Source organism: Oryctolagus cuniculus, chromosome 4, assembly GCF_051225735.1.
Source record: "Oryctolagus cuniculus isolate XC-2025 breed Fujian yellow rabbit chromosome 4, ASM5122573v1, whole genome shotgun sequence".
Lineage (NCBI taxonomy): Eukaryota > Metazoa > Chordata > Mammalia > Lagomorpha > Leporidae > Oryctolagus > Oryctolagus cuniculus.
The window spans coordinates 54,637,349-54,648,531 of NC_142870.1; positions in this window are offsets into that span (position 1 = coordinate 54,637,349).

The window sequence follows — 11,183 nt, forward strand, 5'->3', positions numbered from 1 at the left end:
TATTTTTGTCTTTTGGCGTTAAATGATGGGACTGAAAAGCAGACTAAATCACTTGGATTTCCCCGGGGTGAGGGACAAGGAAGCCCATTTCCCATTCATAGAGCCAGAGGAGTCACTCTGATATTCAGACGAGGGTCCATTTCATCAGTACTGGCTCAGGATTTCATTACTAAATCAGCTTTGGTTTGGCAAGTAGAGCTCAGCCTTTTGAAGTCTTTATCTCTACTAACAGGTTCCTAAAAACTTCATTTTTCATTTTACCTGGTAACAGTACCACTATTTCATTGGTACTTCCTAGTTAAATGCATTTTAGGGGTAAGTAGTACCTCTTTCCACCCCTCTTTTTAACTCTACCTTTGCCCCTGCCTTTAAAATGATTATCTGGTAAAACGATTAAAAGAGAAGGTAAAATGATGAGATTTGGATTGCAGTGACTCAGAAATCAATAAGAGCAGCTTATTCAGAAGGGAGGGTAATAGAAGAGAAACTTTCCTGCAAGGGGTCAGGCTTGCACAATATCCCCATTCTAATCTGTGGTGGCCACGAAGTGATTCAGAGCTGCTCTGACAAATGCAGGAACTCTTCAAAGTCTGGGGAGTGAAATATTGTCTAATAATGAATCTTCCTTTTTTGATTAGTATGGAGCCTGTCTCCTGCTTCCAGAGGCAGGATCCAGGTTTCTGATTCATTTTCACCACAGTTGGAATGGAAAAACTGAAATCATTGTCTAATGGCAAGAAACATCTTGTGGTGCTCAGAGCCAGCAGTCAGTCCAGACAAGCACAAAGTGGGTGGGGGGAGGTGCCTTTTGCTCTTTTTCTGTGTAAAAAGAGCTTCACTCCACTGACACAGATGGTTTTTAGTGCAGGCTAACATAAAAATACCACACTCAGTTGGTGTTTTTAATTTATAAAAATTTCTCAGTTTCTTATTTATAATTAATATATATGCACTGGCCATAGCAATGTATTCCTTAGTCCAAGATCAAGGTCTTTCTTGAGAGGCTGAGGAGATTCCAAGTGGTCTGTGAAAACTAGATCTGCAGAACTACAAAAAATAGCTTGCATGGAAGAGACAAGTAGTACCATCATATAGGGAGGCTGAGCAAACTTTTGGAATTTCCTCCTTTCTTCCAAATCTGCAAAGTGAGGGAGGAAACCAGAAAAGAGAAATGAAGTTAACAAAACAAATGGGAATTGAGCCCTTAGGAAATTCGGTGGCTAACCCAGGGAAAGGTAACTTACCCACGTACTGCATTTAGTCCTCACAACAGTGGGATAAGGCAGATCTGTTACCCTCCCAGCAGTAACTTCCATCACCCTTCATGCTTCCTGTCAAAGCCACTTTGCATGATAAATGTTAAAATACTAGATACATACTTTGCCTTCATGTTGGCAAACAACCAAGGGCCCAGTTCTGATTATGGGACACATTAGGAAGTCTTCAGGGGGATCTGGGAAAAATTCTCCTCCAAGACAGAAAAAAATAACAGTAAGCACACTTGCAAAGAGCTCTCTTGTCACCTTAGCTGCCCTCTGCTTCCTACATGTGAATGAACTACACAAGGGTGTGATGCCTAGAGGGGTAGCAGCTCCTTGCAAGCAACAGGGGAAAAACCTGAAGGCCAAAAGTTTTCATACGGAAGATAGCGGAATGGAGGACAGAGGAGCTGTTCTTCATGACATGATTGAGACCACTGACGCAGACCCACAACTACCTACATTTAGATATCTTTTTTGTATGTAAATAACCCCCTTATTATTTCAGTAATTTAGCTGGACATTCTGTTATTTGTAGCCAAAAGCCTTCTAACAGATACAGCATAATTATTTCCATTTTACTCCACCAATAGTCTCATCTAGCATACCAGAAAACCAACTTATTGACCACTGCAATAGAGCTAAACATAGTGTTTTATAATTGTGTGAAAATATCTCTTGTATAGCCCTTTAATTTTTAGTTTAAGATGTATCCATCTTTTTTGTTGCAATAAAAGAATATATGATACTGGGTACTTTATATAGTAAGGAAGTTTATTTGGCTCATGATTTTGGTGGCTAGAGAGTCCAAACAGCATGGCATCTGCATCCTGGTGACGGCTCCCTTGCTGTGTCACATATAACAGAAAAAAGGGAAAGGCAACTGGCCATGTACAGAAGAGACCAAGCACACAGCCTTATAACAAGTCACTCTCATAAGAATCAACTTAGGCCGGTGCCGCGGCTCACTAGGCTAATCCTCCGCCTTGCAGCGCCGGCACACCGGGTTCTAGTCCCGGTCGGGGCGCCGGATTCTGTCCCGGTTGCCCCTCTTCCAGGCCAGCTCTCTGCTGTGGCCCGGGAGTGCAGTGGAGGATGGCCCAAGTGCTTGGGCCCTGCACCCCATGGGAGACCAGGAGAAGTACCTGGCTCCTGCCATTGGATCAGCGCGGTGCGCCAGCCGCAGCGCGCCGGCCACAGTGGCCATTGGAGGGTGAACCAATGGCAAAGGAAGACCTTTCTCTCTGTCTCTCTCTCTCACTGTCCACTCTGCCTGTCAAAAAAAAAAAATCAACTTATTCAGGTCCAGCATTGTGGCATAGTGGGGAAAGCTACTGCCTATGACACAGGCTTCCCATATGGGTGCTCCACTTCCAATCTAGCTCCCTGCTAGTGGCCTAGGAAGAGCAGCAGAAGATAGCCCAAGTGTATGGACCCTGGTCATCCATGTGGGAGGCCTGAATGAAGTTTTTGACCCCTGGCTTCAGTCTGGCCCAGCACTGGCAATTGTGGCCATCTGGGGAGTGAACCAGCAGATGGAAGATCCCTCTTTCTGTCTCTGTCTCTATTTCTTTAACTCTTTCAAAACAAACCTTTTTTTTTTTTTTAGAAAATAATCAATTTATCCTATTAGACCAGCATTATCCTTCTTAGGGTAGTGCTCCCCATTACTTAATTACCTTTTATTAGATCCCATTTCTTAAAGGCTCCACCACCTCTCAACATTGCCAAAGTAAGGACCAGGTTTCCATCTGAAAGTCTGGAGAATACACTCAAATCCTAGACAAAGCATAGCAATATCCATCTCACTATCCTTCATGTGTAGATACTACTATGTGATATAACCATGTATCTCAGATGGTAACCTCACTTCTATTGTTTCTTGTGATCCATGTGTCAAAGTTTGATCCCAACCCCCAACCACTAGCTTTATAATCTGGCCAACACTTTTTCTCTGTAACAGAAGGTAGAGGCTGACAGAAATTCATAGATCAATGCTCTGAGGCCAATATAACATATGAATCTATCATTATGACTTAACCATGATGATGACACCAAGCTCACAGTTTAGGACAATTCTGCAGAAGAGGAAGGATGTTGCTCAAAATGATTTCTAGTAAAGTCATCACTTCTAGTCACAGATATAACATCTTACACACTATATACCATTCTCAAAAACAAAACCAGAGTGATGAAAGATTGGTGGCTGCTAGGGGCTAAAGGTAGGAAGAATATGTGACAATAAACGAATAGTGCGTATGAATTAGGAGGATAGTATGTAAGGTAGGAAGAGGTGTGATGATAAATAGCATGAAGGAGCTTTTGGAGTGATGGAATTGTTCTCAATCTTGATTGTGCTGGCAGTTACATGAATCTATGCATGTGTTCATTCAATGAACTGCACACCAAAAAGAAATTTTTTACTATAGGATAATTTTTTTAAATCAAATACATTCATTCCATAAAAATACAGTTCCTAGCCAATCATTCATTGATTAATCCAACTTAATTTATTTTTTCTACCAATTATCAGCAAGAAAAAAAGGGGATGCTATAGTTAACTATTGTTGGGCTTAAGAAAATAATAACCAGGCAGATGAAGGAAACTATCTAGGTTTGATTGCTGCAACTGACAGCATTGTTTGGCTTCACCAAGAAATGTGAAAGATAGTAGAGTTTCATTAAACAAAACTATCCTTTCTTGAGGCCAGCATTCTAGTACAGCAGGTTAAGCTACTGCCTGCAATGCCAGCATCCCATATGGGTGCCAGTTCAAGTCCTGACTACTTTACTTCTGATCCAGTTCCCTACTAATGCACCTGGTAAAGCAGTGGAAGATGACCCAAGTATCTGGGCCCCTGCTACCCATGCAGGAGACCCAGGTGGAGTTCCAGGCTCCTAGTTTTGACCTGGCTCAGCCTGGCCATTGCAGCAAATGGAGGATCTCCCTATCTCTCTCTGTCTCTTCCTCCCTCTGTGTAACTCTGTCTTTCAAATAAAATAAATAAATCCTAAAAAAAAAAAAATAAGCCTATACTTTCTAAATTGCTGAAGTCTCTCCATATCAAAGTGCCTGGGTTCAAGTCCCAGGGGGCAGCAAGTGATGAGTGAAGTAGGAAGACCTAGATTGAATTCCTGGATTCTGGTTTCTGCTTGGCCTAGGCCCAGATGTTATGGGCATTTGGGGAGTGAACCAGTAAATGGAAGAGATTCTCTCTCTCTCTCTCTCTCTCTTTCCTCCCCCCATCCTCCTTCCTCCGCCTTTCAAATTAAAACCAAATAAAAAATTTTAAATAATAAATAAAGACACAAAAAATCAGCTGTGTTTCTATACAGTAACAGTGAATGATCAAAAGGAAATTCAGAAGACTATTCAATTTACAACAATTTTAAAAATTAAGAAACCTAAACAAGGAGGTGAAACACTTTTACACTGAAAACTACAAAATGTTACTGAAAGAAATCAAAAAAGAAGTCACCAATAAACAGAAATATATTTATGGATTGAGAGACTCAATATTGTTAAGTGTCAGTATCACTCAAAGAGATGTGCAGATTCAATGCAATCCTTTTACTATGTCAAAGTTTTTTGTAGAAATAGAAAAATTCATCATAAAACTCATTTGGAATCTCAAGGAACCTCAAGTAGCCAAATAAATCTAGAAAAAGAAGAACAAATTTGAAGATCTCACATTCCAGATCAAAACTTACTACAATGTGATGGCAATTAAAACAGTATGGTCAATTATTCTTAGGTGTATAAATTTAACTGAACAGGCCGGCGCCACGGCTCACTAGGCTAATCCTCCGCCTTGCAGTGCCGGCACACGGTGTTCTAGTCCCGGTGGGGGCACCGGATTCTGTCCCGGTTGCCCCTCTTCCAGGCCAGCTCTCTGCTGTGGCCAGGGAGTGCAGTGGAGGATGGCCCAAGCACTTGGGCCCTGCACCCCATGGGAGACCAGGATAAGTACCTGGCTCCTGCCATCGGATCAGCGCGGTGTGCCGGCCGCAGCACGCCGGCCACGGCGGCCATTGGTGGGTGAACCAATGGCAAAGGAAGACCTTTCTCTCTGTCTCTCTCTCTCACTGTCCACTCTGCCTGTCAAAAATAAAATAAATAAATAAAATTTAACTGAACAGTGATTCCCGTTAAATATAAGAGTGGGACAAGAATAGTGTCTGCAAATACTAGCTGATAGAATAAAAAGGGAGAGAACGATCCAACATGGGAAGTGAGATACACAGCAGACCCATAGAATGGCAGATGTCCTAAACAGCACTCTGGCCTCAGAATCAGCCCTTAAGGCGTGTGGATCTGGCTGAAAAGCCCATGAGAGTATTTCAGGCATGGAAAGCCCAGACACTGGCCAAAAAAAAAAAAACAACACAAAAACACCTGAGAGATCCCAGTGGAAAGAACGGGTCATCAAAGAAGGAGGTACCTTTCTCTGAAGGGAGGAGAGAACTTCCACTTTGACCATGGCCTTGTCTAAATATGATCAGAGTTGGTGAACTCAGGGGGCTTCCATAGCCTTGGCAGCTCATGACAAGAGCCTAGAGTGATTACTGATGCCATAAACAAGAGTGTCAATTTGTTAAGTCAACACAGGAGTCACTGTGCACTTACTCCTCATGTAGGATCTTTGTCCTTAGTGTGCTGTACATTGAGATTTAATGCTATAACTAGTACTCAAACAGTATTTTTCACTTTATGTTTCTGTGTGGGAGCAAACTGTTGAAATCTTTACTTAATGTATGCTAAACTGATCTTCTGTATATAAAGAGAATCGAAAGTGAATCTTGATGTGAATGGAAGGGGAGAGGGAGTGGGAAAGGGGAGGGTTGCGGGTGGGAGGGACGTTATGGGGGGGAAGCCATTGTAATCTATAAGCTGTACTTTGGAAATTTATATTCATTAAATAAAAGTTAAAAAAAGGAAAAAAAAAAGAGTGGGAATAAGAGAGGGAGGAGATATACAGTTCGGCACATGCTCAATTGGACTTACCCCTAATGGTAGAGTTAGAAACGTGCCAGGGGATTCCAATTCAATCCCATCAAAGTGGCATGTACCAATGCCATTTCACTAATCAAAATGATCAGTTTCAGTTCATAATTGATCATAATGATAGGATTAAGTGTCAAAGGGATCACATAAACAAGACTAGTGTCTGCTAATACTATCTGATAGAATTAAAAAGGAGAGAATGATCCAACATGGGAAGCAGGATACACACCAGACTCATAGAATGGCAGATGTCCTAAGCAGCACTAGCACTCTGGCCTCAGAATCAGCCCTTAAGGCATTCGGATCCAGCCAAAAAGCCAATGAGCATATTTCAGGCTTGGAAAGCCAAGACACTGTGGCAAGAAAAAAAAAAAAAACTAAGTGAAAGGTCTCTGTGAGTGAGATCCCAGCGGAAAGAATGGGCCATCAAAGAAGGAGGTACCTTTCTCTGAAGGGAAGAGAGAACTTCCACTTTGACTATGGCCTTGTCTAAATAAGATCGGAGTTGGTGAACTCAAGAGGCTTCCATAGCCTTGGCAGCTCATGTGATAACTTGGCAGCCTCGGGTGATTACTGACATCATAAATAAGAGTGTCAATTGTTAAATCAACAACAGGAGTCACTATGCACTTACTCCCAACGTAGGATCTCTGTCCTTAATGTGTTGTACTATGTGAATTAACGGTATAACTAGTACTCAAACAGTATTTTATACTCTGTGTTTCTGTGTGGGAGAAAACTGTTGAAATCTTTACTTCGTATATACTAAATTGATCTTCTGTATATAAAGATAATTGAAAATGAATCTTGATGTGAATGGGATGGGAGAGGAAATGGGAGATGGGATGGATGCGGGTGGGAGGGTGGTTATGGGAGGAAAAAGCTGCTATAATCCAAAAGTTGTACTTTGGAAATTTATATTTATTAAATAAAAAAAGTATGGTCCTTCACAAAGACAGCATAGACACCACTAGAAAAGAAGACAGAGTATGTAAATAAACTCGCACATATATGGTCAATGATTTGTGACAAAGACCAAAACCATTCAATAAGAACAGAACAGTGTTTTCAATAAATGATGGTGGGAAAATTGAATTTCCACATGACGAAAAAAAAATGTTGACCTTACCTTATGCCAGCTATATAAAAATTGACCTCACAATGGGCTGAAGACCTAAAAGTACAATCTAAAAACTATAAACCTCTTAGAAAACTAAACACTTTATAACACTGGATTTAGTAATGATTTCTTAGATACTACATTAAAGCACAGGCAATACAAGAAAAACTAGACAAATTGGACTTTGTGAAAATGTTTAAATTTTGTGCATCAAAAAGACACTATCATTATTTCCAACAAAGTGGATTCATCCACAGTACAGGTTCAATGAAACAATATCTAAATCAAGCCTAACTCTGTGATTAGCATGAAGATGATTTTATTCCCTTATGGGCAAAAGACCTACTTCCTTAACTGTGATCCAAAATGCTGGAACTCTGAAATAAGGATTGCCTTATTTGAATACGGTTTGTCCCCACTGAAACTCAGGTTGAGGCTTAATTCTTCAATGCAGCAATGCTGGGAGGTGTGGCCTAGTGGGAGGTGTTTTGGTCATGGGGGTGAACCTCTTAGGAACACTTTACTGCTTTTCTTGAAGGAATTTGTTAGCTATAATGGGAATTCAGCCCCCTTTTCTTTCTTCTGCATATGCCTGCTTGCTCTTCTACCATGAAACCCTCACCAGAAGCCAAGCAGATGCCAGGATCAACCTTTTGAACTTCCAGAAGCATAAGCCAAAATAAATCTTTCCTTTATAAATTATTAGTCTCATATATTCTGCAGAAAATGGGCTAAGACATTATAATCCTCAAACAAAACCATTGATTACTTCTAACAGGATTGTTAAAAGATTAAATATGCAGTATTTATTTTTTAAATTTTTGATAATTTATTTAAGAGGCAAAGAAGCAGAGAAAGAAACACACAGAGAGAAACAGACATACAAATCTACTGGTTTACTCCCCCAAATGCCCACAATAGCCAGGGGTGGGCCAGGAAAAAGCTAGGATCCACAAACTCAGTCTGGGTCTCCCATGTTGGGGCAGGGACCCAATTACTTGAGTCATCACTTTTACCTTCCAGGGTGAGCATTAATTGGAAGCTATAACTGGAAATGGAGATAATACTTGAATCCAGGTACTCTAATAAGAGATGCAAGTGTCCCAAATAGTGTCTTTTTGTTTGTTTGTTTGTTTGTCTGTTTGACAGGCAGAGTTAGACAGTGAGAGAGAGAGAGACACACAGAGAAAAGTCTTCCTTCCGTTGGTTCACACCCAAATGGCCACTACGGCCAGAGCTACGCCAGTCCGAAGCCAGGAGCCAGGTGCTTCCTCCTGATCTCCCATGCGGGTGCAGGGCCCAGGTACTTGGGCCATCCTCCACTGCCTTCCCAGGCCACAGCAGAGAGCTGGACTGGAAGAGGAGCAACCGGGACAGAATCCAGTGCCCCAACCGTAACTAGAACTTAGGGTGCCAGCGCTGCAGGCGGAGGATTAGCCAAGTGAGCCACGGCGTCAGCCCCAAGTAGTGTCTTAACACCTATGCCAAATGCCTGCCCCATTAAAGGAGAAAACAGGGGCTGGCATTGTAGCATAGTGTTAACCTGCTGCCTGCAGTGCCAGCATCCCATATAGGCACTGTTTTGTGTCCCAGCTGCTCTACTTCCAATCCAGCTCCCTGCTAATGGGCCTGGGAAAGCAGCAGAAGATAGCCCAAGTGTTTGGGTCTCTGCACCCACTTGAGAGACCCAAAAGAAGTGCCTATCTCCTAGCTTCTGTCTGGCCCAGCCCTGGCCATTGCAGCCATTTGCGGAATGAACCAGCATATGGAAGAGCTCTATCTCTCCCTCTCCCTCTGTAACTGCCTTTCAAATAAAAATAAAATAAATCTTAAAAAAAAATACAAGTGGCTGGTACTGTGGCAAGGTAACCTAAGCCTCCACCTATGGCACTAACATCCCATATGGGCACTGGTTCATGTCCCGGTTGCCCCTCTTCTGATGGAGTAGCTCTCTGCTAACAACCTGGGAAAGCAGTGGAAGATGGCCCAAGTGCTTGGGTCCTGATACCCACATGGGAGACCCAGAAGAAGCTGTGGCTCCTGCTTTTAATGGGCCCAGCTCTGGATTGTAGCCATTTGGGGAGTGGATATAAGATTTTTCTCTGTGTCTCACCCTCTCTCTGTAACTCTACCTCTCAAAAAATAAATAAAATCTTCTTTAAAAAATACAAAATAATAGAACACTGATTATACTATTTAAATTTCCAATAACACTACAATCTGATCATTTTTACTTATAAGAAATTATATTATGAATATTTTATTATTATTATTTGAGAGGGAGAGAGAGAATAGACAGATCTTCCAACTGCTGGTTCATTCTCACAATGCCTGGGGCTAGCCTAGGGCCTATGTTAGGAACCAGGATCACAATCCAAGTCTCCCATGTGGGTAGCAGGAATCCAAATACTTAGGCCATCACACCAGCTTCCTTGGGTCTGCATAAGTAGAAAGCTAGAGTCAGTATTGAACCCAGGCATTCCAATGTGGGACATGGGCATCTTAATCACTAGGCTAAAAAACTCACTCTAAGAATTAATATTATTCTTGAAAGAAGATTAGAATTCAAAATTTCTGTATCATTAAATTAAACAAATTCTTCTTATAGAGATATGAGAAACAAATTTTAAGTACTTTTTAGCTATTGAGACAAGATAAAAATCTCCAGGGGGTATTATATACATTCATGAAAAACCTCATCTTTCAATCTTCATGAAATGGTGGTTGGGTCAACAGCTAGACATTGTTCAGGTAAAGTCTACAATTCTATTTGACATAGTTAAAGTCTATCCATCTGTCAAAATCAACCCTGAATTTTCAGGCAGAATTTCATTAATATCAAATTAAGGCAACAAATGCTAACCTCAGTAATTAAAAAGAAAAACTGCAGTGTTGAGAAATCAGTATGAAGTCATATATTACAATGATTAGACCTTGGGTTCTGGGTACAAACTGGTTGAATTCAAATCCCAGTTCTGTCATTTATAAGCCATGTGACCTTGGACAAATTATTTCATGCTGAACCACAGTTTCAAAAGTAAACAATAGTACCTATTTCACACAATTGCTGGAAAAGTGATATAATGTACCTCACACATTTAGCATCACAGTAACAACATCTAGAAATGGTTCAATACATACTGACAATTACAACTACTCAGCTCTATTTCTGTAAACTTTTGTAAACAATATTTCTTATAAATTGCACTACAGGCATTCAATTCATATCCCATTTGGCTGCTTTATTTGCAGCTGCCATTCAAACACAATATGTATCCTGAAATGAAAAATACAAATTTCAGTTTTCTTTACATAAAATCACTTCACAAATGCAAAATTACTATGGTAAGAACACAGCCTCTGGTTTGATAGTCTGGATATTTTCATAGGCTTTTTCAATATTTTCATAGGCTTTTTCAAATATAAAGTTGGTCAGTTTTCATCATAAAAGTAGTGACAGTTCAGATAACTCCTGCATTCTGAAAAAGACCTTTCTTTAAATACCCATGCAATGATTTATTTGAAAGACAGAGTTACACAGAGAGAGAGAGAGAGAGAGAGAGAGAGAGAGAGAGAGAGAGAAAAAGCACTTCCATTTGCTGCTTCCCTCCAGCAATGGCCTAACAGCCCATTAGGTGGCCAAAGCCAGGAATCTGGAATTCTATCCAGGTCTTCCACATGGATGGCAGGGTCCCAACTACTTGGGCCATCTTCTGCTGCCTTCCCAGGCATATTAGCAGGGAGCTGGAACAGAAGTAGAGTAACCAGGACTTGACCTGGCACACATTCATATGGGTTA